At 48.4% G+C, this 24,197-nt stretch overlaps 3 non-coding genes and 5 pseudogenes across 3 annotated transcripts; all 8 read left to right on the forward strand.

The window, feature by feature from the left end:
• Positions 1–398: 398 nt before the first annotated feature.
• LOC137322337 (5S ribosomal RNA) lies at positions 399–518 on the forward strand (annotated as a pseudogene).
• Positions 519–3,520: 3,002 nt separating this feature from the next.
• Positions 3,521–3,640, forward strand: LOC137322258 (5S ribosomal RNA). The gene has a single exon (XR_010963015.1). It is a non-coding gene; the product is annotated as a 5S ribosomal RNA (ribosomal RNA).
• A 3,002-nt stretch (positions 3,641–6,642) lies between these two features.
• Positions 6,643–6,762, forward strand: LOC137322259 (5S ribosomal RNA). The gene has a single exon (XR_010963016.1). It is a non-coding gene; the product is annotated as a 5S ribosomal RNA (ribosomal RNA).
• Positions 6,763–9,764: 3,002 nt separating this feature from the next.
• On the forward strand, positions 9,765–9,884 carry LOC137322260 (5S ribosomal RNA). The gene has a single exon (XR_010963017.1). It is a non-coding gene; the product is annotated as a 5S ribosomal RNA (ribosomal RNA).
• A 3,002-nt stretch (positions 9,885–12,886) lies between these two features.
• LOC137322320 (5S ribosomal RNA) lies at positions 12,887–13,006 on the forward strand (annotated as a pseudogene).
• A 2,998-nt stretch (positions 13,007–16,004) lies between these two features.
• LOC137322323 (5S ribosomal RNA) lies at positions 16,005–16,124 on the forward strand (annotated as a pseudogene).
• A 2,998-nt stretch (positions 16,125–19,122) lies between these two features.
• On the forward strand, positions 19,123–19,242 carry LOC137322324 (5S ribosomal RNA; annotated as a pseudogene).
• A 2,998-nt stretch (positions 19,243–22,240) lies between these two features.
• LOC137322325 (5S ribosomal RNA) lies at positions 22,241–22,360 on the forward strand (annotated as a pseudogene).
• Positions 22,361–24,197: the final 1,837 nt, after the last annotated feature.

The raw sequence follows: 24,197 nt of genomic DNA on the forward strand, positions 1-24,197 counted from the left end.
GGAGCTCAATTGCGAAATTGAAATGTGAGAGAGATAGGTTTTTGTCAAGCAAAGGTATGAAGGGATATGGGCGAAAGGCAGGTCTCTGGAGTTGGATGAGAGATGAGCCATGATGTTCTGAAATGGCGGAGCAGGCAGGCAGGCAGGCAGGCAGGCAGGCGGGTGTGAATGGCCTCCTCCTGTTGCTATGTTGTAGGATTTGAATGAAGCGTTGAGCTTGCTATGTGATTGTTTTGCAGATGAAGCAGGACTTGTGTGTGTTTGTGTTTGGCAGTGCGAATGCGTGTACCCTGTGAGTGATGTTGTTTCCCCCGGCGCCAGGCAAGTGCAGAAAGTGTGGTAAAGAATGAAGAAGAGGACTGCAGCCCTTTAAGTAAAGGGAAAAGCAAGCAATTGATGCCTACGGCCATACTAGTCTGAAAACGCCCGATCTCGTCTGATCTCGGAAGCTTAAGCAGAGTCAGGCCTGGTTAGTACTTGGATGGGAGACCGCCTGGGAATACGAGGTGCAGTAGGCTTTTCTTGCCAGCAGAGGCTGCTCTCAGCTCTGCGCACTCCCTTCAATCACAAAGCTTTTTGCTGCTTGCTCCTGCACTCTCTCTCGCTTTCCTTTGCCCATTCCTTTGCTGCACATTCTCCTGCTGCCAGACAAAGGCAAGGGAGTCGACACAGAGTCAACAAAAAAAAACACATGAAGAAAATAAGCTGGCAAAAAACATACACAAAGCAGCAAGCGTTTAAGTAAAGAGAAGCAAAGCAGGCCATCGCTTACTCCCACACTCCTCTGAAAAGTACCCCATCCCATCCGATATCACAAGCTAAGTCAGAGGCAGGCCTGGTCAGTACTCGCTTGGGACACCGCCTGGAAATAGCAACTGCCGTCGGCTTTTCTTGTTAGCTGTTTGCTGTTCTTCACGCCGACGCTGCCTTCATTTGCCAGTCTTTTTGCTGATCGCTCGCTCGCTCGCTCGCTCGCTGTTGCTCGCTTTCCTCGGCCCATTTCCTGGCAGCACGTTCATAGGAACGGGAGAAGGCCATTCAGCCCTTTGAGCCTGTTCTGCCATTCGTGACTGATGTGCACCTTAACTCCATTTACCCGCCTGTGCTCCATAACCCTCAACACCCGTGCCTAACAAAAATCAATCAATCTCGGTTTTGAGATTTTCAATTGATCCCCAGCCTCAACAGCTTTTTGGGGGAGAGAGTTCCAGATTTCTACTACACTTTGTGTGAAGAAGTGCTTCCTGACATCACCCGTGAACTGCCTAGCTGTAATTTTCAGATTATGCCCCCTTGTTCCGGACTCCCCCACCAGAGGAAATAGTTTCTCTATCGAGCCTATCAGCTCCTTTAATAATCTTAAACACCTCAATTAGATCTTAATCTTCTAAACTCAAGGGAATACGAGCCGAGTCGATGCAACCTGTCCTGACAACTTAACCCTTTTAGCCCCGGTATCATTTTGGTAAATGTGCGCTGCAGCCCCTCCAAGACCAGTGTATCCTTCCTGAGGTGTGGTGCCCAGAACTGAACGCAGTACTCCAGATGCGGTCTAAGCAGAGCTTTATACAACCGTAGCATAACTTTGTATTGTATTCCAGCCCTGTTGAGATGAAGACTAACATTCGCCGACCTGCCGGTCAAATCGGGGCCAGCGGCTGCTTTTATCCATGTGCGGAAAGGCACACATCTTCTTCTGGCCTGAATTGGGCCAAGGTGACTTAAATTGGGTTCTGGGCTTGAGCCTTTTCTAAGCAGCTGGGCCTGGGAGAGGAGAAAAGGCTGCTCCCCGGTTGTCTGTATTTTGAGGCAGGAGGGAGCAGCGTTTTTGCAGCAGTGAGTGAGTGAGTGAGTGAGTGATTGGGTGAGTGAGTGAAGGAATGGTGAAGCTAATGAAGGTTAAGGCCAGGGGAAGGCAATGAAGGGTAGGTAGGGTTGCCAACTCTGGTTGGACGCATTCCTGGAGGTTTTATCACATGACTTCCAACCACCCGACCCAGTCAAACATCCTTTTTGACCCATCTGCTATAATTTTCGAACTAATTAAGAAAAGCGTTCAAAGAAAATGAAAAACCATTTTTCTTTTAATGCCTCTATGATGTTTCTCCACGGTTGGTTGGCAGCAGTGTCCAGGAGATTAATCTTTAATTCCTGGAGACTCCAGGGCAATCCTGGAGGCTTGGCAACCCTACAATTGCGTGAGGTAAGCAGTCAAGTACTGACTTTTCATATTGAATCTACATTTTCTTTACCCAACATTTGGACTTCTGTCCCTTTCTCCCCAGGTTTTGCCGGGCCTCCGACAGGTCAATTTCACCCCTTAGGGCCTCTGCCTGCCCCATTTCTTATGCCTACACCACATAATCTACAAGCCTCTCCATCACCATTTTGATGCCCATTTTAGTTCATGCATGCGGAAAGTCCCGAAAGGCCTCTCCCGACCAACAATCACGGCATGTGTTTATTGAATGATTTCAGGGGCTTTCGTCGCGAAGACACTAGCCAGAAGTCCAGCGCAGGTGTTGATGAGTTTTTATGTGAGAAAGGTCAGTGCTAAGTTTACTTCTTAGTACAGCACAGAAGGAGGCCACAGGCCAGTAAATGTTTTCCCTTGCAGAGATTGCTACCTTTGAGGTCCTTGTTTTTAACTTGGTCCCTATCCGTAGCTGGTGAAAGTGTGAGTAGAGGACTAGAGTACAAGGCGGCAGAAGTTATGCTGCAGCTATACAAAACCCTGGTTAGACCGCACCTGGAGTACTGTGAGCAGTTCTGGGCACCGCACCTTCGGAAGGACATATCGGCCTCGGAGGGAGTGCAGCGTAGGTTTACTAGAACGCTAGCCGGACTTCAAGGGTTAAGTTACGAGGAGAGATGACACAAATTGGGGTTGTATTCTCTGGAGTTTCGAAGGTTAAGGGGTGATCTGATGGAAGTTCATAAGATATTAAGGGGAACAGATAGGGTGGATAGAGAGCAACTATTTCCGCTGGTTGGGGATTCTAGGAGTAAGGGGCAGAGTCTAAAAATTAGAGCCAGACCTTTGAGGAGAGAGACGAGAAAACATTACTACACACAAAGGGTGGTAGAAGTTTGTAAGTCTCTCACGCAAAGGGCAATTGATAGGAGCTGAATTGCGAAATTGAAATGTGAGAGAGATAGGTTTTTGTCAAGCAAAGGTATGAAGGGATATGGGCGAAAGGCAGGTCTCTGGAGTTAGATGAGAGATGAGCCATGATGTTCTGAAATGGCGGAGCAGGCAGGCAGGCAGGCAGGCAGGCAGGCGGGTGTGAATGGCCTCCTCCTGTTGCTATGTTGTAGGATTTGAATGAAGCGTTGAGCTTGCTATGTGATTGTTTTGCAGATGAAGCAGGACTTGTGTGTGTTTGTGTTTGGCAGTGCGAATGCGTGTACCCTGTGAGTGATGTTGTTTCCCCCGGCGCCAGGCAAGTGCAGAAAGTGTGGTAAAGAATGAAGAAGAGGACTGCAGCCCTTTAAGTAAAGGGAAAAGCAAGCAATTGATGCCTACGGCCATACTAGTCTGAAAACGCCCGATCTCGTCTGATCTCGGAAGCTTAAGCAGAGTCAGGCCTGGTTAGTACTTGGATGGGAGACCGCCTGGGAATACCAGGTGCAGTAGGCTTTTCTTGCCAGCAGAGGCTGCTCTCAGCTCTGCACACTCCCTTCAATCACAAAGCTTTTTGCTGCTTGCTCCTGCACTCTCTCTCGCTTTCCTTTGCCCATTCCTTTGCTGCACATTCTCCTGCTGCCAGACAAAGGCAAGGGAGTCGACACAGAGTCAACAAAAAAAAACACATGAAGAAAATAAGCTGGCAAAAAACATACACAAAGCAGCAAGCGTTTAAGTAAAGAGAAGCAAAGCAGGCCATCGCTTACTACCACACTCCTCTGAAAAGTACCCCATCCCATCCGATATCACAAGCTAAGTCAGAGGCAGGCCTGGTCAGTACTCGCTTGGGACACCGCCTGGAAATAGCAACTGCCGTCGGCTTTTCTTGTTCGCTGTTTGCTGTTCTTCACGCCGACGCTGCCTTCATTTGCCAGTCTTTTTGCTGATCGCTCGCTCGCTCGCTCGCTCGCTGTTGCTCGCTTTCCTCGGCCCATTTCCTGGCAGCACGTTCATAGGAACGGGAGAAGGCCATTCAGCCCTTTGAGCCTGTTCTGCCATTCGTGACTGATGTGTACCTTAACTCCATTTACCCGCCTGTGCTCCATAACCCTCAACACCCGTGCCTAACAAAAATCAATCAATCTCGGTTTTGAGATTTTCAATTGATCCCCAGCCTCAACAGCTTTTTGGGGGAGAGAGTTCCAGATTTCTACTACACTTTGTGTGAAGAAGTGCTTCCTGACATCACCCGTGAACTGCCTAGCTGTAATTTTCAGATTATGCCCCCTTGTTCCGGACTCCCCCACCAGAGGAAATAGTTTCTCTATCGAGCCTATCAGCTCCTTTAATAATCTTAAACACCTCAATTAGATCTTAATCTTCTAAACTCAAGGGAATACGAGCCGAGTCGATGCAACCTGTCCTGACAACTTAACCCTTTTAGCCCCGGTATCATTTTGGTAAATGTGCGCTGCAGCCCCTCCAAGACCAGTGTATCCTTCCTGAGGTGTGGTGCCCAGAACTGAACGCAGTACTCCAGATGCGGTCTAAGCAGAGCTTTATACAACCGTAGCATAACTTTGTATTGTATTCCAGCCCTGTTGAGATGAAGACTAACATTCGCCGACCTGCCGGTCAAATCGGGGCCAGCGGCTGCTTTTATCCATGTGCGGAAAGGCACACATCTTCTTCTGGCCTGAATTGGGCCAAGGTGACTTAAATTGGGGTCTGGGCTTGAGCCTTTTCTAAGCAGCTGGGCCTGGGAGAGGAGAAAAGGCTGCTCCCCGGTTGTCTGTATTTTGAGGCAGGAGGGAGCAGCGTTTTTGCAGCAGTGAGTGAGTGAGTGAGTGAGTGATTGGGTGAGTGAGTGAAGGAATGGTGAAGCTAATGAAGGTTAAGGCCAGGGGAAGGCAATGAAGGGTAGGTAGGGTTGCCAACTCTGGTTGGACGCATTCCTGGAGGTTTTATCACATGACTTCCAACCACCCGACCCAGTCAAACATCCTTTTTGACCCATCTGCTATAATTTTCGAACTAATTAAGAAAAGCGTTCAAAGAAAATGAAAAACCATTTTTCTTTTAATGCCTCTATGATGTTTCTCCACGGTTGGTTGGCAGCAGTGTCCAGGAGATTAATCTTTAATTCCTGGAGACTCCAGGGCAATCCTGGAGGCTTGGCAACCCTACAATTGCGTGAGGTAAGCAGTCAAGTACTGACTTTTCATATTGAATCTACATTTTCTTTACCCAACATTTGGACTTCTGTCCCTTTCTCCCCAGGTTTTGCCGGGCCTCCGACAGGTCAATTTCACCCCTTAGGGCCTCTGCCTGCCCCATTTCTTATGCCTACACCACATAATCTACAAGCCTCTCCATCACCATTTTGATGCCCATTTTAGTTCATGCATGCGGAAAGTCCCGAAAGGCCTCTCCCGACCAACAATCACGGCATGTGTTTATTGAATGATTTCAGGGGCTTTCGTCGCGAAGACACTAGCCAGAAGTCCAGCGCAGGTGTTGATGAGTTTTTATGTGAGAAAGGTCAGTGCTAAGTTTACTTCTTAGTACAGCACAGAAGGAGGCCACAGGCCAGTAAATGTTTTCCCTTGCAGAGATTGCTACCTTTGAGGTCCTTGTTTTTAACTTGGTCCCTATCCGTAGCTGGTGAAAGTGTGAGTAGAGGACTAGAGTACAAGGCGGCAGAAGTTATGCTGCAGCTATACAAAACCCTGGTTAGACCGCACCTGGAGTACTGTGAGCAGTTCTGGGCACCGCACCTTCGGAAGGACATATCGGCCTCGGAGGGAGTGCAGCGTAGGTTTACTAGAACGCTAGCCGGACTTCAAGGGTTAAGTTACGAGGAGAGATGACACAAATTGGGGTTGTATTCTCTGGAGTTTCGAAGGTTAAGGGGTGATCTGATGGAAGTTCATAAGATATTAAGGGGAACAGATAGGGTGGATAGAGAGCAACTATTTCCGCTGGTTGGGGATTCTAGGAGTAAGGGGCAGAGTCTAAAAAGTAGAGCCAGACCTTTGAGGAGAGAGATGAGAAAACATTACTACCCACAAAGGGTGGTAGAAGTTTCTAAGTCTCTCACGCAAAGGGCAATTGATAGGAGCTCAATTGCGAAATTGAAATGTGAGAGAGATAGGTTTTTGTCAAGCAAAGGTATGAAGGGATATGGGCGAAAGGCAGGTCTCTGGAGTTGGATGAGAGATGAGCCATGATGTTCTGAAATGGCGGAGCAGGCAGGCAGGCAGGCAGGCAGGCAGGCGGGTGTGAATGGCCTCCTCCTGTTGCTATGTTGTAGGATTTGAATGAAGCGTTGAGCTTGCTATGTGATTGTTTTGCAGATGAAGCAGGACTTGTGTGTGTTTGTGTTTGGCAGTGCGAATGCGTGTACCCTGTGAGTGATGTTGTTTCCCCCGGCGCCAGGCAAGTGCAGAAAGTGTGGTAAAGAATGAAGAAGAGGACTGCAGCCCTTTAAGTAAAGGGAAAAGCAAGCAATTGATGCCTACGGCCATACTAGTCTGAAAACGCCCGATCTCGTCTGATCTCGGAAGCTTAAGCAGAGTCAGGCCTGGTTAGTACTTGGATGGGAGACCGCCTGGGAATACCAGGTGCAGTAGGCTTTTCTTGCCAGCAGAGGCTGCTCTCAGCTCTGCGCACTCCCTTCAATCACAAAGCTTTTTGCTGCTTGCTCCTGCACTCTCTCTCGCTTTCCTTTGCCCATTCCTTTGCTGCACATTCTCCTGCTGCCAGACAAAGGCAAGGGAGTCGACACAGAGTCAACAAAAAAAAACACATGAAGAAAATAAGCTGGCAAAAAAAATACACAAAGCAGCAAGCGTTTAAGTAAAGAGAAGCAAAGCAGGCCATCGCTTACTACCACACTCCTCTGAAAAGTACCCCATCCCATCCGATATCACAAGCTAAGTCAGAGGCAGGCCTGGTCAGTACTCGCTTGGGACACCGCCTGGAAATAGCAACTGCCGTCGGCTTTTCTTGTTCGCTGTTTGCTGTTCTTCACGCCGACGCTGCCTTCATTTGCCAGTCTTTTTGCTGATCGCTCGCTCGCTCGCTCGCTCGCTGTTGCTCGCTTTCCTCGGCCCATTTCCTGGCAGCACGTTCATAGGAACGGGAGAAGGCCATTCAGCCCTTTGAGCCTGTTCTGCCATTCGTGACTGATGTGTACCTTAACTCCATTTACCCGCCTGTGCTCCATAACCCTCAACACCCGTGCCTAACAAAAATCAATCAATCTCGGTTTTGAGATTTTCAATTGATCCCCAGCCTCAACAGCTTTTTGGGGGAGAGAGTTCCAGATTTCTACTACACTTTGTGTGAAGAAGTGCTTCCTGACATCACCCGTGAACTGCCTAGCTGTAATTTTCAGATTATGCCCCCTTGTTCCGGACTCCCCCACCAGAGGAAATAGTTTCTCTATCGAGCCTATCAGCTCCTTTAATAATCTTAAACACCTCAATTAGATCTTAATCTTCTAAACTCAAGGGAATACGAGCCGAGTCGATGCAACCTGTCCTGACAACTTAACCCTTTTAGCCCCGGTATCATTTTGGTAAATGTGCGCTGCAGCCCCTCCAAGACCAGTGTATCCTTCCTGAGGTGTGGTGCCCAGAACTGAACGCAGTACTCCAGATGCGGTCTAAGCAGAGCTTTATACAACCGTAGCATAACTTTGTATTGTATTCCAGCCCTGTTGAGATGAAGACTAACATTCGCCGACCTGCCGGTCAAATCGGGGCCAGCGGCTGCTTTTATCCATGTGCGGAAAGGCACACATCTTCTTCTGGCCTGAATTGGGCCAAGGTGACTTAAATTGGGGTCTGGGCTTGAGCCTTTTCTAAGCAGCTGGGCCTGGGAGAGGAGAAAAGGCTGCTCCCCGGTTGTCTGTATTTTGAGGCAGGAGGGAGCAGCGTTTTTGCAGCAGTGAGTGAGTGAGTGAGTGAGTGATTGGGTGAGTGAGTGAAGGAATGGTGAAGCTAATGAAGGTTAAGGCCAGGGGAAGGCAATGAAGGGTAGGTAGGGTTGCCAACTCTGGTTGGACGCATTCCTGGAGGTTTTATCACATGACTTCCAACCACCCGACCCAGTCAAACATCCTTTTTGACCCATCTGCTATAATTTTCGAACTAATTAAGAAAAGCGTTCAAAGAAAATGAAAAACCATTTTTCTTTTAATGCCTCTATGATGTTTCTCCACGGTTGGTTGGCAGCAGTGTCCAGGAGATTAATCTTTAATTCCTGGAGACTCCAGGGCAATCCTGGAGGCTTGGCAACCCTACAATTGCGTGAGGTAAGCAGTCAAGTACTGACTTTTCATATTGAATCTACATTTTCTTTACCCAACATTTGGACTTCTGTCCCTTTCTCCCCAGGTTTTGCCGGGCCTCCGACAGGTCAATTTCACCCCTTAGGGCCTCTGCCTGCCCCATTTCTTATGCCTACACCACATAATCTACAAGCCTCTCCATCACCATTTTGATGCCCATTTTAGTTCATGCATGCGGAAAGTCCCGAAAGGCCTCTCCCGACCAACAATCACGGCATGTGTTTATTGAATGATTTCAGGGGCTTTCGTCGCGAAGACACTAGCCAGAAGTCCAGCGCAGGTGTTGATGAGTTTTTATGTGAGAAAGGTCAGTGCTAAGTTTACTTCTTAGTACAGCACAGAAGGAGGCCACAGGCCAGTAAATGTTTTCCCTTGCAGAGATTGCTACCTTTGAGGTCCTTGTTTTTAACTTGGTCCCTATCCGTAGCTGGTGAAAGTGTGAGTAGAGGACTAGAGTACAAGGCGGCAGAAGTTATGCTGCAGCTATACAAAACCCTGGTTAGACCGCACCTGGAGTACTGTGAGCAGTTCTGGGCACCGCACCTTCGGAAGGACATATCGGCCTCGGAGGGAGTGCAGCGTAGGTTTACTAGAACGCTAGCCGGACTTCAAGGGTTAAGTTACGAGGAGAGATGACACAAATTGGGGTTGTATTCTCTGGAGTTTCGAAGGTTAAGGGGTGATCTGATGGAAGTTCATAAGATATTAAGGGGAACAGATAGGGTGGATAGAGAGCAACTATTTCCGCTGGTTGGGGATTCTAGGAGTAAGGGGCAGAGTCTAAAAATTAGAGCCAGACCTTTGAGGAGAGAGACGAGAAAACATTACTACACACAAAGGGTGGTAGAAGTTTGTAAGTCTCTCACGCAAAGGGCAATTGATAGGAGCTGAATTGCGAAATTGAAATGTGAGAGAGATAGGTTTTTGTCAAGCAAAGGTATGAAGGGATATGGGCGAAAGGCAGGTCTCTGGAGTTAGATGAGAGATGAGCCATGATGTTCTGAAATGGCGGAGCAGGCAGGCAGGCAGGCAGGCAGGCAGGCGGGTGTGAATGGCCTCCTCCTGTTGCTATGTTGTAGGATTTGAATGAAGCGTTGAGCTTGCTATGTGATTGTTTTGCAGATGAAGCAGGACTTGTGTGTGTTTGTGTTTGGCAGTGCGAATGCGTGTACCCTGTGAGTGATGTTGTTTCCCCCGGCGCCAGGCAAGTGCAGAAAGTGTGGTAAAGAATGAAGAAGAGGACTGCAGCCCTTTAAGTAAAGGGAAAAGCAAGCAATTGATGCCTACGGCCATACTAGTCTGAAAACGCCCGATCTCGTCTGATCTCGGAAGCTTAAGCAGAGTCAGGCCTGGTTAGTACTTGGATGGGAGACCGCCTGGGAATACCAGGTGCAGTAGGCTTTTCTTGCCAGCAGAGGCTGCTCTCAGCTCTGCACACTCCCTTCAATCACAAAGCTTTTTGCTGCTTGCTCCTGCACTCTCTCTCGCTTTCCTTTGCCCATTCCTTTGCTGCACATTCTCCTGCTGCCAGACAAAGGCAAGGGAGTCGACACAGAGTCAACAAAAAAAAACACATGAAGAAAATAAGCTGGCAAAAAACATACACAAAGCAGCAAGCGTTTAAGTAAAGAGAAGCAAAGCAGGCCATCGCTTACTCCCACACTCCTCTGAAAAGTACCCCATCCCATCCGATATCACAAGCTAAGTCAGAGGCAGGCCTGGTCAGTACTCGCTTGGGACACCGCCTGGAAATAGCAACTGCCGTCGGCTTTTCTTGTTCGCTGTTTGCTGTTCTTCACGCCGACGCTGCCTTCATTTGCCAGTCTTTTTGCTGATCGCTCGCTCGCTCGCTCGCTCGCTGTTGCTCGCTTTCCTCGGCCCATTTCCTGGCAGCACGTTCATAGGAACGGGAGAAGGCCATTCAGCCCTTTGAGCCTGTTCTGCCATTCGTGACTGATGTGTACCTTAACTCCATTTACCCGCCTGTGCTCCATAACCCTCAACACCCGTGCCTAACAAAAATCAATCAATCTCGGTTTTGAGATTTTCAATTGATCCCCAGCCTCAACAGCTTTTTGGGGGAGAGAGTTCCAGATTTCTACTACACTTTGTGTGAAGAAGTGCTTCCTGACATCACCCGTGAACTGCCTAGCTGTAATTTTCAGATTATGCCCCCTTGTTCCGGACTCCCCCACCAGAGGAAATAGTTTCTCTATCGAGCCTATCAGCTCCTTTAATAATCTTAAACACCTCAATTAGATCTTAATCTTCTAAACTCAAGGGAATACGAGCCGAGTCGATGCAACCTGTCCTGACAACTTAACCCTTTTAGCCCCGGTATCATTTTGGTAAATGTGCGCTGCAGCCCCTCCAAGACCAGTGTATCCTTCCTGAGGTGTGGTGCCCAGAACTGAACGCAGTACTCCAGATGCGGTCTAAGCAGAGCTTTATACAACCGTAGCATAACTTTGTATTGTATTCCAGCCCTGTTGAGATGAAGACTAACATTCGCCGACCTGCCGGTCAAATCGGGGCCAGCGGCTGCTTTTATCCATGTGCGGAAAGGCACACATCTTCTTCTGGCCTGAATTGGGCCAAGGTGACTTAAATTGGGGTCTGGGCTTGAGCCTTTTCTAAGCAGCTGGGCCTGGGAGAGGAGAAAAGGCTGCTCCCCGGTTGTCTGTATTTTGAGGCAGGAGGGAGCAGCGTTTTTGCAGCAGTGAGTGAGTGAGTGAGTGAGTGATTGGGTGAGTGAGTGAAGGAATGGTGAAGCTAATGAAGGTTAAGGCCAGGGGAAGGCAATGAAGGGTAGGTAGGGTTGCCAACTCTGGTTGGACGCATTCCTGGAGGTTTTATCACATGACTTCCAACCACCCGACCCAGTCAAACATCCTTTTTGACCCATCTGCTATAATTTTCGAACTAATTAAGAAAAGCGTTCAAAGAAAATGAAAAACCATTTTTCTTTTAATGCCTCTATGATGTTTCTCCACGGTTGGTTGGCAGCAGTGTCCAGGAGATTAATCTTTAATTCCTGGAGACTCCAGGGCAATCCTGGAGGCTTGGCAACCCTACAATTGCGTGAGGTAAGCAGTCAAGTACTGACTTTTCATATTGAATCTACATTTTCTTTACCCAACATTTGGACTTCTGTCCCTTTCTCCCCAGGTTTTGCCGGGCCTCCGACAGGTCAATTTCACCCCTTAGGGCCTCTGCCTGCCCCATTTCTTATGCCTACACCACATAATCTACAAGCCTCTCCATCACCATTTTGATGCCCATTTTAGTTCATGCATGCGGAAAGTCCCGAAAGGCCTCTCCCGACCAACAATCACGGCATGTGTTTATTGAATGATTTCAGGGGCTTTCGTCGCGAAGACACTAGCCAGAAGTCCAGCGCAGGTGTTGATGAGTTTTTATGTGAGAAAGGTCAGTGCTAAGTTTACTTCTTAGTACAGCACAGAAGGAGGCCACAGGCCAGTAAATGTTTTCCCTTGCAGAGATTGCTACCTTTGAGGTCCTTGTTTTTAACTTGGTCCCTATCCGTAGCTGGTGAAAGTGTGAGTAGAGGACTAGAGTACAAGGCGGCAGAAGTTATGCTGCAGCTATACAAAACCCTGGTTAGACCGCACCTGGAGTACTGTGAGCAGTTCTGGGCACCGCACCTTCGGAAGGACATATCGGCCTCGGAGGGAGTGCAGCGTAGGTTTACTAGAACGCTAGCCGGACTTCAAGGGTTAAGTTACGAGGAGAGATGACACAAATTGGGGTTGTATTCTCTGGAGTTTCGAAGGTTAAGGGGTGATCTGATGGAAGTTCATAAGATATTAAGGGGAACAGATAGGGTGGATAGAGAGCAACTATTTCCGCTGGTTGGGGATTCTAGGAGTAAGGGGCAGAGTCTAAAAAGTAGAGCCAGACCTTTGAGGAGAGAGATGAGGAAACATTACTACCCACAAAGGGTGGTAGAAGTTTGTAAGTCTCTCACGCAAAGGGCAATTGATAGGAGCTCAATTGCGAAATTGAAATGTGAGAGAGATAGGTTTTTGTCAAGCAAAGGTATGAAGGGATATGGGCGAAAGGCAGGTCTCTGGAGTTAGATGAGAGATGAGCCATGATGTTCTGAAATGGCGGAGCAGGCAGGCAGGCAGGCAGGCAGGCAGGCGGGTGTGAATGGCCTCCTCCTGTTGCTATGTTGTAGGATTTGAATGAAGCGTTGAGCTTGCTATGTGATTGTTTTGCAGATGAAGCAGGACTTGTGTGTGTTTGTGTTTGGCAGTGCGAATGCGTGTACCCTGTGAGTGATGTTGTTTCCCCCGGCGCCAGGCAAGTGCAGAAAGTGTGGTAAAGAATGAAGAAGAGGACTGCAGCCCTTTAAGTAAAGGGAAAAGCAAGCAATTGATGCCTACGGCCATACTAGTCTGAAAACGCCCGATCTCGTCTGATTTCGGAAGCTTAAGCAGAGTCAGGCCTGGTTAGTACTTGGATGGGAGACCGCCTGGGAATACCAGGTGCAGTAGGCTTTTCTTGCCAGCAGAGGCTGCTCTCAGCTCTGCACACTCCCTTCAATCACAAAGCTTTTTGCTGCTTGCTCCTGCACTCTCTCTCGCTTTCCTTTGCCCATTCCTTTGCTGCACATTCTCCTGCTGCCAGACAAAGGCAAGGGAGTCGACACAGAGTCAACAAAAAAAAACACATGAAGAAAATAAGCTGGCAAAAAAAATACACAAAGCAGCAAGCGTTTAAGTAAAGAGAAGCAAAGCAGGCCATCGCTTACTACCACACTCCTCTGAAAAGTACCCCATCCCATCCGATATCACAAGCTAAGTCAGAGGCAGGCCTGGTCAGTACTCGCTTGGGACACCGCCTGGAAATAGCAACTGCCGTCGGCTTTTCTTGTTCGCTGTTTGCTGTTCTTCACGCCGACGCTGCCTTCATTTGCCAGTCTTTTTGCTGATCGCTCGCTCGCTCGCTCGCTGTTGCTCGCTTTCCTCGGCCCATTTCCTGGCAGCACGTTCATAGGAACGGGAGAAGGCCATTCAGCCCTTTGAGCCTGTTCTGCCATTCGTGACTGATGTGTACCTTAACTCCATTTACCCGCCTGTGCTCCATAACCCTCAACACCCGTGCCTAACAAAAATCAATCAATCTCGGTTTTGAGATTTTCAATTGATCCCCAGCCTCAACAGCTTTTTGGGGGAGAGAGTTCCAGATTTCTACTACACTTTGTGTGAAGAAGTGCTTCCTGACATCACCCGTGAACTGCCTAGCTGTAATTTTCAGATTATGCCCCCTTGTTCCGGACTCCCCCACCAGAGGAAATAGTTTCTCTATCGAGCCTATCAGCTCCTTTAATAATCTTAAACACCTCAATTAGATCTTAATCTTCTAAACTCAAGGGAATACGAGCCGAGTCGATGCAACCTGTCCTGACAACTTAACCCTTTTAGCCCCGGTATCATTTTGGTAAATGTGCGCTGCAGCCCCTCCAAGACCAGTGTATCCTTCCTGAGGTGTGGTGCCCAGAACTGAACGCAGTACTCCAGATGCGGTCTAAGCAGAGCTTTATACAACCGTAGCATAACTTTGTATTGTATTCCAGCCCTGTTGAGATGAAGACTAACATTCGCCGACCTGCCGGTCAAATCGGGGCCAGCGGCTGCTTTTATCCATGTGCGGAAAGGCACACATCTTCTTCTGGCCTGAATTGGGCCAAGGTGACTTAAATTGGGGTCTGGGCTTGAGCCTTTTCTAAGCAGCTGGGCCTGGGAGAGGAGAAAAGGCTGCTCCCCGGTTGTCTGTATTTTGAGGCAGGAGGGAGCAGCGTTTTTGCAGCAGTGAGTGAGTGAGTGAGTGAGTGATTGGGTGAGTGAGTGAAGGAATGGTGAAGCTAATGAAGGTTAAGGCCAGGGGAAGGCAATGAAGGGTAGGTAGGGTTGCCAACTCTGGTTGGACGCATTCCTGGAGGTTTTATCACATGACTTCCAACCACCCGACCCAGTCAAACATCCTTTTTGACCCATCTGCTATAATTTTCGAACTAATTAAGAAAAGCGTTCAAAGAAAATGAAAAACCATTTTTCTTTTAATGCCTCTATGATGTTTCTCCACGGTTGGTTGGCAGCAGTGTCCAGGAGATTAATCTTTAATTCCTGGAGACTCCAGGGCAATCCTGGAGGCTTGGCAACCCTACAATTGCGTGAGGTAAGCAGTCAAGTACTGACTTTTCATATTGAATCTACATTTTCTTTACCCAACATTTGGACTTCTGTCCCTTTCTCCCCAGGTTTTGCCGGGCCTCCGACAGGTCAATTTCACCCCTTAGGGCCTCTGCCTGCCCCATTTCTTATGCCTACACCACATAATCTACAAGCCTCTCCATCACCATTTTGATGCCCATTTTAGTTCATGCATGCGGAAAGTCCCGAAAGGCCTCTCCCGACCAACAATCACGGCATGTGTTTATTGAATGATTTCAGGGGCTTTCGTCGCGAAGACACTAGCCAGAAGTCCAGCGCAGGTGTTGATGAGTTTTTATGTGAGAAAGGTCAGTGCTAAGTTTACTTCTTAGTACAGCACAGAAGGAGGCCACAGGCCAGTAAATGTTTTCCCTTGCAGAGATTGCTACCTTTGAGGTCCTTGTTTTTAACTTGGTCCCTATCCGTAGCTGGTGAAAGTGTGAGTAGAGGACTAGAGTACAAGGCGGCAGAAGTTATGCTGCAGCTATACAAAACCCTGGTTAGACCGCACCTGGAGTACTGTGAGCAGTTCTGGGCACCGCACCTTCGGAAGGACATATCGGCCTCGGAGGGAGTGCAGCGTAGGTTTACTAGAACGCTAGCCGGACTTCAAGGGTTAAGTTACGAGGAGAGATGACACAAATTGGGGTTGTATTCTCTGGAGTTTCGAAGGTTAAGGGGTGATCTGATGGAAGTTCATAAGATATTAAGGGGAACAGATAGGGTGGATAGAGAGCAACTATTTCCGCTGGTTGGGGATTCTAGGAGTAAGGGGCAGAGTCTAAAAAGTAGAGCCAGACCTTTGAGGAGAGAGATGAGGAAACATTACTACCCACAAAGGGTGGTAGAAGTTTGTAAGTCTCTCACGCAAAGGGCAATTGATAGGAGCTCAATTGCGAAATTGAAATGTGAGAGAGATAGGTTTTTGTCAAGCAAAGGTATGAAGGGATATGGGCGAAAGGCAGGTCTCTGGAGTTAGATGAGAGATGAGCCATGATGTTCTGAAATGGCGGAGCAGGCAGGCAGGCAGGCAGGCAGGCAGGCGGGTGTGAATGGCCTCCTCCTGTTGCTATGTTGTAGGATTTGAATGAAGCGTTGAGCTTGCTATGTGATTGTTTTGCAGATGAAGCAGGACTTGTGTGTGTTTGTGTTTGGCAGTGCGAATGCGTGTACCCTGTGAGTGATGTTGTTTCCCCCGGCGCCAGGCAAGTGCAGAAAGTGTGGTAAAGAATGAAGAAGAGGACTGCAGCCCTTTAAGTAAAGGGAAAAGCAAGCAATTGATGCCTACGGCCATACTAGTCTGAAAACGCCCGATCTCGTCTGATTTCGGAAGCTTAAGCAGAGTCAGGCCTGGTTAGTACTTGGATGGGAGACCGCCTGGGAATACCAGGTGCAGTAGGCTTTTCTTGCCAGCAGAGGCTGCTCTCAGCTCTGCACACTCCCTTCAATCACAAAGCTTTTTGCTGCTTGCTCCTGCACTCTCTCTCGCTTTCCTTTGCCCATTCCTTTGCTGCACATTCTCCTGCTGCCAGACAAAGGCAAGGGAGTCGACACAGAGTCAACAAAAAAAAACACATGAAGAAAATAAGCTGGCAAAAAAAATACACAAAGCAGCAAGCGTTTAAGTAAAGAGAAGCAAAGCAGGCCATCGCTTACTACCACACTCCTCTGAAAAGTACCCCATCCCATCCGATATCACAAGCTAAGTCAGAGGCAGGCCTGGTCAGTACTCGCTTGGGACACCGCCTGGAAATAGCAACTGCCGTCGGCTTTTCTTGTTCGCTGTTTGCTGTTCTTCACGCCGACGCTGCCTTCATTTGCCAGTCTTTTTGCTGATCGCTCGCTCGCTCGCTCGCTGTTGCTCGCTTTCCTCGGCCCATTTCCTGGCAGCACGTTCATAGGAACGGGAGAAGGCCATTCAGCCCTTTGAGCCTGTTCTGCCATTCGTGACTGATGTGTACCTTAACTCCATTTACCCGCCTGTGCTCCATAACCCTCAACACCCGTGCCTAACAAAAATCAATCAATCTCGGTTTTGAGATTTTCAATTGATCCCCAGCCTCAACAGCTTTTTGGGGGAGAGAGTTCCAGATTTCTACTACACTTTGTGTGAAGAAGTGCTTCCTGACATCACCCGTGAACTGCCTAGCTGTAATTTTCAGATTATGCCCCCTTGTTCCGGACTCCCCCACCAGAGGAAATAGTTTCTCTATCGAGCCTATCAGCTCCTTTAATAATCTTAAACACCTCAATTAGATCTTAATCTTCTAAACTCAAGGGAATACGAGCCGAGTCGATGCAACCTGTCCTGACAACTTAACCCTTTTAGCCCCGGTATCATTTTGGTAAATGTGCGCTGCAGCCCCTCCAAGACCAGTGTATCCTTCCTGAGGTGTGGTGCCCAGAACTGAACGCAGTACTCCAGATGCGGTCTAAGCAGAGCTTTATACAACCGTAGCATAACTTTGTATTGTATTCCAGCCCTGTTGAGATGAAGACTAACATTCGCCGACCTGCCGGTCAAATCGGGGCCAGCGGCTGCTTTTATCCATGTGCGGAAAGGCACACATCTTCTTCTGGCCTGAATTGGGCCAAGGTGACTTAAATTGGGGTCTGGGCTTGAGCCTTTTCTAAGCAGCTGGGCCTGGGAGAGGAGAAAAGGCTGCTCCCCGGTTGTCTGTATTTTGAGGCAGGAGGGAGCAGCGTTTTTGCAGCAGTGAGTGAGTGAGTGAGTGAGTGATTGGGTGAGTGAGTGAAGGAATGGTGAAGCTAATGAAGGTTAAGGCCAGGGGAAGGCAATGAAGGGTAGGTAGGGTTGCCAACTCTGGTTGGACGCATTCCTGGAGGTTTTATCACATGACTTCCAACCACCCGACCCAGTCAAACATCCTTTTTGACCCATCTGCTATAATTTTCGAACTAATTAAGAAAAGCGTTCAAAGAAAATGAAAAACCATTTTTCTTTTAATGCCTCTATGATGTTTCTCCACGGTTGGTTGGCAGCAGTGTCCAGGAGATTAATCTTTAATTCCTGGAGACTCCAGGGCAATCCTGGAGGCTTGGCAACCCTACAATTGCGTGAGGTAAGCAGTCAAGTACTGACTTTTCATATTGAATCTACATTTTCTTTACCCAACATTTGGACTTCTGTCCCTTTCTCCCCAGGTTTTGCCGGGCCTCCGACAGGTCAATTTCACCCCTTAGGGCCTCTGCCTGCCCCATTTCTTATGCCTACACCACATAATCTACAAGCCTCTCCATCACCATTTTGATGCCCATTTTAGTTCATGCATGCGGAAAGTCCCGAAAGGCCTCTCCCGACCAACAATCACGGCATGTGTTTATTGAATGATTTCAGGGGCTTTCGTCGCGAAGACACTAGCCAGAAGTCCAGCGCAGGTGTTGATGAGTTTTTATGTGAGAAAGGTCAGTGCTAAGTTTACTTCTTAGTACAGCACAGAAGGAGGCCACAGGCCAGTAAATGTTTTCCCTTGCAGAGATTGCTACCTTTGAGGTCCTTGTTTTTAACTTGGTCCCTATCCGTAGCTGGTGAAAGTGTGAGTAGAGGACTAGAGTACAAGGCGGCAGAAGTTATGCTGCAGCTATACAAAACCCTGGTTAGACCGCACCTGGAGTACTGTGAGCAGTTCTGGGCACCGCACCTTCGGAAGGACATATCGGCCTCGGAGGGAGTGCAGCGTAGGTTTACTAGAACGCTAGCCGGACTTCAAGGGTTAAGTTACGAGGAGAGATGACACAAATTGGGGTTGTATTCTCTGGAGTTTCGAAGGTTAAGGGGTGATCTGATGGAAGTTCATAAGATATTAAGGGGAACAGATAGGGTGGATAGAGAGCAACTATTTCCGCTGGTTGGGGATTCTAGGAGTAAGGGGCAGAGTCTAAAAAGTAGAGCCAGACCTTTGAGGAGAGAGATGAGGAAACATTACTACCCACAAAGGGTGGTAGAAGTTTGTAAGTCTCTCACGCAAAGGGCAATTGATAGGAGCTCAATTGCGAAATTGAAATGTGAGAGAGATAGGTTTTTGTCAAGCAAAGGTATGAAGGGATATGGGCGAAAGGCAGGTCTCTGGAGTTAGATGAGAGATGAGCCATGATGTTCTGAAATGGCGGAGCAGGCAGGCAGGCAGGCAGGCAGGCAGGCGGGTGTGAATGGCCTCCTCCTGTTGCTATGTTGTAGGATTTGAATGAAGCGTTGAGCTTGCTATGTGATTGTTTTGCAGATGAAGCAGGACTTGTGTGTGTTTGTGTTTGGCAGTGCGAATGCGTGTACCCTGTGAGTGATGTTGTTTCCCCCGGCGCCAGGCAAGTGCAGAAAGTGTGGTAAAGAATGAAGAAGAGGACTGCAGCCCTTTAAGTAAAGGGAAAAGCAAGCAATTGATGCCTACGGCCATACTAGTCTGAAAACGCCCGATCTCGTCTGATTTCGGAAGCTTAAGCAGAGTCAGGCCTGGTTAGTACTTGGATGGGAGACCGCCTGGGAATACCAGGTGCAGTAGGCTTTTCTTGCCAGCAGAGGCTGCTCTCAGCTCTGCACACTCCCTTCAATCACAAAGCTTTTTGCTGCTTGCTCCTGCACTCTCTCTCGCTTTCCTTTGCCCATTCCTTTGCTGCACATTCTCCTGCTGCCAGACAAAGGCAAGGGAGTCGACACAGAGTCAACAAAAAAAAACACATGAAGAAAATAAGCTGGCAAAAAAAATACACAAAGCAGCAAGCGTTTAAGTAAAGAGAAGCAAAGCAGGCCATCGCTTACTACCACACTCCTCTGAAAAGTACCCCATCCCATCCGATATCACAAGCTAAGTCAGAGGCAGGCCTGGTCAGTACTCGCTTGGGACACCGCCTGGAAATAGCAACTGCCGTCGGCTTTTCTTGTTCGCTGTTTGCTGTTCTTCACGCCGACGCTGCCTTCATTTGCCAGTCTTTTTGCTGATCGCTCGCTCGCTCGCTCGCTGTTGCTCGCTTTCCTCGGCCCATTTCCTGGCAGCACGTTCATAGGAACGGGAGAAGGCCATTCAGCCCTTTGAGCCTGTTCTGCCATTCGTGACTGATGTGTACCTTAACTCCATTTACCCGCCTGTGCTCCATAACCCTCAACACCCGTGCCTAACAAAAATCAATCAATCTCGGTTTTGAGATTTTCAATTGATCCCCAGCCTCAACAGCTTTTTGGGGGAGAGAGTTCCAGATTTCTACTACACTTTGTGTGAAGAAGTGCTTCCTGACATCACCCGTGAACTGCCTAGCTGTAATTTTCAGATTATGCCCCCTTGTTCCGGACTCCCCCACCAGAGGAAATAGTTTCTCTATCGAGCCTATCAGCTCCTTTAATAATCTTAAACACCTCAATTAGATCTTAATCTTCTAAACTCAAGGGAATACGAGCCGAGTCGATGCAACCTGTCCTGACAACTTAACCCTTTTAGCCCCGGTATCATTTTGGTAAATGTGCGCTGCAGCCCCTCCAAGACCAGTGTATCCTTCCTGAGGTGTGGTGCCCAGAACTGAACGCAGTACTCCAGATGCGGTCTAAGCAGAGCTTTATACAACCGTAGCATAACTTTGTATTGTATTCCAGCCCTGTTGAGATGAAGACTAACATTCGCCGACCTGCCGGTCAAATCGGGGCCAGCGGCTGCTTTTATCCATGTGCGGAAAGGCACACATCTTCTTCTGGCCTGAATTGGGCCAAGGTGACTTAAATTGGGGTCTGGGCTTGAGCCTTTTCTAAGCAGCTGGGCCTGGGAGAGGAGAAAAGGCTGCTCCCCGGTTGTCTGTATTTTGAGGCAGGAGGGAGCAGCGTTTTTGCAGCAGTGAGTGAGTGAGTGAGTGAGTGATTGGGTGAGTGAGTGAAGGAATGGTGAAGCTAATGAAGGTTAAGGCCAGGGGAAGGCAATGAAGGGTAGGTAGGGTTGCCAACTCTGGTTGGACGCATTCCTGGAGGTTTTATCACATGACTTCCAACCACCCGACCCAGTCAAACATCCTTTTTGACCCATCTGCTATAATTTTCGAACTAATTAAGAAAAGCGTTCAAAGAAAATGAAAAACCATTTTTCTTTTAATGCCTCTATGATGTTTCTCCACGGTTGGTTGGCAGCAGTGTCCAGGAGATTAATCTTTAATTCCTGGAGACTCCAGGGCAATCCTGGAGGCTTGGCAACCCTACAATTGCGTGAGGTAAGCAGTCAAGTACTGACTTTTCATATTGAATCTACATTTTCTTTACCCAACATTTGGACTTCTGTCCCTTTCTCCCCAGGTTTTGCCGGGCCTCCGACAGGTCAATTTCACCCCTTAGGGCCTCTGCCTGCCCCATTTCTTATGCCTACACCACATAATCTACAAGCCTCTCCATCACCATTTTGATGCCCATTTTAGTTCATGCATGCGGAAAGTCCCGAAAGGCCTCTCCCGACCAACAATCACGGCATGTGTTTATTGAATGATTTCAGGGGCTTTCGTCGCGAAGACACTAGCCAGAAGTCCAGCGCAGGTGTTGATGAGTTTTTATGTGAGAAAGGTCAGTGCTAAGTTTACTTCTTAGTACAGCACAGAAGGAGGCCACAGGCCAGTAAATGTTTTCCCTTGCAGAGATTGCTACCTTTGAGGTCCTTGTTTTTAACTTGGTCCCTATCCGTAGCTGGTGAAAGTGTGAGTAGAGGACTAGAGTACAAGGCGGCAGAAGTTATGCTGCAGCTATACAAAACCCTGGTTAGACCGCACCTGGAGTACTGTGAGCAGTTCTGGGCACCGCACCTTCGGAAGGACATATCGGCCTCGGAGGGAGTGCAGCGTAGGTTTACTAGAACGCTAGCCGGACTTCAAGGGTTAAGTTACGAGGAGAGATGACACAAATTGGGGTTGTATTCTCTGGAGTTTCGAAGGTTAAGGGGTGATCTGATGGAAGTTCATAAGATATTAAGGGGAACAGATAGGGTGGATAGAGAGCAACTATTTCCGCTGGTTGGGGATTCTAGGAGTAAGGGGCAGAGTCTAAAAAGTAGAGCCAGACCTTTGAGGAGAGAGATGAGGAAACATTACTACCCACAAAGGGTGGTAGAAGTTTGTAAGTCTCTCACGCAAAGGGCAATTGATAGGAGCTCAATTGCGAAATTGAAATGTGAGAGAGATAGGTTTTTGTCAAGCAAAGGTATGAAGGGATATGGGCGAAAGGCAGGTCTCTGGAGTTAGATGAGAGATGAGCCATGATGTTCTGAAATGGCGGAGCAGGCAGGCAGGCAGGCAGGCAGGCAGGCGGGTGTGAATGGCCTCCTCCTGTTGCTATGTTGTAGGATTTGAATGAAGCGTTGAGCTTGCTATGTGATTGTTTTGCAGATGAAGCAGGACTTGTGTGTGTTTGTGTTTGGCAGTGCGAATGCGTGTACCCTGTGAGTGATGTTGTTTCCCCCGGCGCCAGGCAAGTGCAGAAAGTGTGGTAAAGAATGAAGAAGAGGACTGCAGCCCTTTAAGTAAAGGGAAAAGCAAGCAATTGATGCCTACGGCCATACTAGTCTGAAAACGCCCGATCTCGTCTGATTTCGGAAGCTTAAGCAGAGTCAGGCCTGGTTAGTACTTGGATGGGAGACCGCCTGGGAATACCAGGTGCAGTAGGCTTTTCTTGCCAGCAGAGGCTGCTCTCAGCTCTGCACACTCCCTTCAATCACAAAGCTTTTTGCTGCTTGCTCCTGCACTCTCTCTCGCTTTCCTTTGCCCATTCCTTTGCTGCACATTCTCCTGCTGCCAGACAAAGGCAAGGGAGTCGACACAGAGTCAACAAAAAAAAACACATGAAGAAAATAAGCTGGCAAAAAAAATACACAAAGCAGCAAGCGTTTAAGTAAAGAGAAGCAAAGCAGGCCATCGCTTACTCCCACACTCCTCTGAAAAGTACCCCATCCCATCCGATATCACAAGCTAAGTCAGAGGCAGGCCTGGTCAGTACTCGCTTGGGACACCGCCTGGAAATAGCAACTGCCGTCGGCTTTTCTTGTTCGCTGTTTGCTGTTCTTCACGCCGACGCTGCCTTCATTTGCCAGTCTTTTTGCTGATCGCTCGCTCGCTCGCTCGCTGTTGCTCGCTTTCCTCGGCCCATTTCCTGGCAGCACGTTCATAGGAACGGGAGAAGGCCATTCAGCCCTTTGAGCCTGTTCTGCCATTCGTGACTGATGTGTACCTTAACTCCATTTACCCGCCTGTGCTCCATAACCCTCAACACCCGTGCCTAACAAAAATCAATCAATCTCGGTTTTGAGATTTTCAATTGATCCCCAGCCTCAACAGCTTTTTGGGGGAGAGAGTTCCAGATTTCTACTACACTTTGTGTGAAGAAGTGCTTCCTGACATCACCCGTGAACTGCCTAGCTGTAATTTTCAGATTATGCCCCCTTGTTCCGGACTCCCCCACCAGAGGAAATAGTTTCTCTATCGAGCCTATCAGCTCCTTTAATAATCTTAAACACCTCAATTAGATCTTAATCTTCTAAACTCAAGGGAATACGAGCCGAGTCGATGCAACCTGTCCTGACAACTTAACCCTTTTAGCCCCGGTATCATTTTGGTAAATGTGCGCTGCAGCCCCTCCAAGACCAGTGTATCCTTCCTGAGGTGTGGTGCCCAGAACTGAACGCAGTACTCCAGATGCGGTCTAAGCAGAGCTTTATACAACCGTAGCATAACTTTGTATTGTATTCCAGCCCTGTTGAGATGAAGACTAACATTCGCCGACCTGCCGGTCAAATCGGGGCCAGCGGCTGCTTTTATCCATGTGCGGAAAGGCACACATCTTCTTCTGGCCTGAATTGGGCCAAGGTGACTTAAATTGGGGTCTGGGCTTGAGCCTTTTCTAAGCAGCTGGGCCTGGGAGAGGAGAAAAGGCTGCTCCCCGGTTGTCTGTATTTTGAGGCAGGAGGGAGCAGCGTTTTTGCAGCAGTGAGTGAGTGAGTGAGTGAGTGATTGGGTGAGTGAGTGAAGGAATGGTGAAGCTAATGAAGGTTAAGGCCAGGGGAAGGCAATGAAGGGTAGGTAGGGTTGCCAACTCTGGTTGGACGCATTCCTGGAGGTTTTATCACATGACTTCCAACCACCCGACCCAGTCAAACATCCTTTTTGACCCATCTGCTATAATTTTCGAACTAATTAAGAAAAGCGTTCAAAGAAAATGAAAAACCATTTTTCTTTTAATGCCTCTATGATGTTTCTCCACGGTTGGTTGGCAGCAGTGTCCAGGAGATTAATCTTTAATTCCTGGAGACTCCAGGGCAATCCTGGAGGCTTGGCAACCCTACAATTGCGTGAGGAAAGCAGTCAAGTACTGACTTTTCATATTGAATCTACATTTTCTTTACCCAACATTTGGACTTCTGTCCCTTTCTCCCCAGGTTTTGCCGGGCCTCCGACAGGTCAATTTCACCCCTTAGGGCCTCTGCCTGCCCCATTTCTTATGCCTACACCA

This window comes from Heptranchias perlo, chromosome 5, assembly GCF_035084215.1.
Source record: "Heptranchias perlo isolate sHepPer1 chromosome 5, sHepPer1.hap1, whole genome shotgun sequence".
Classification (NCBI taxonomy): Eukaryota; Metazoa; Chordata; class Chondrichthyes; order Hexanchiformes; family Hexanchidae; genus Heptranchias; species Heptranchias perlo.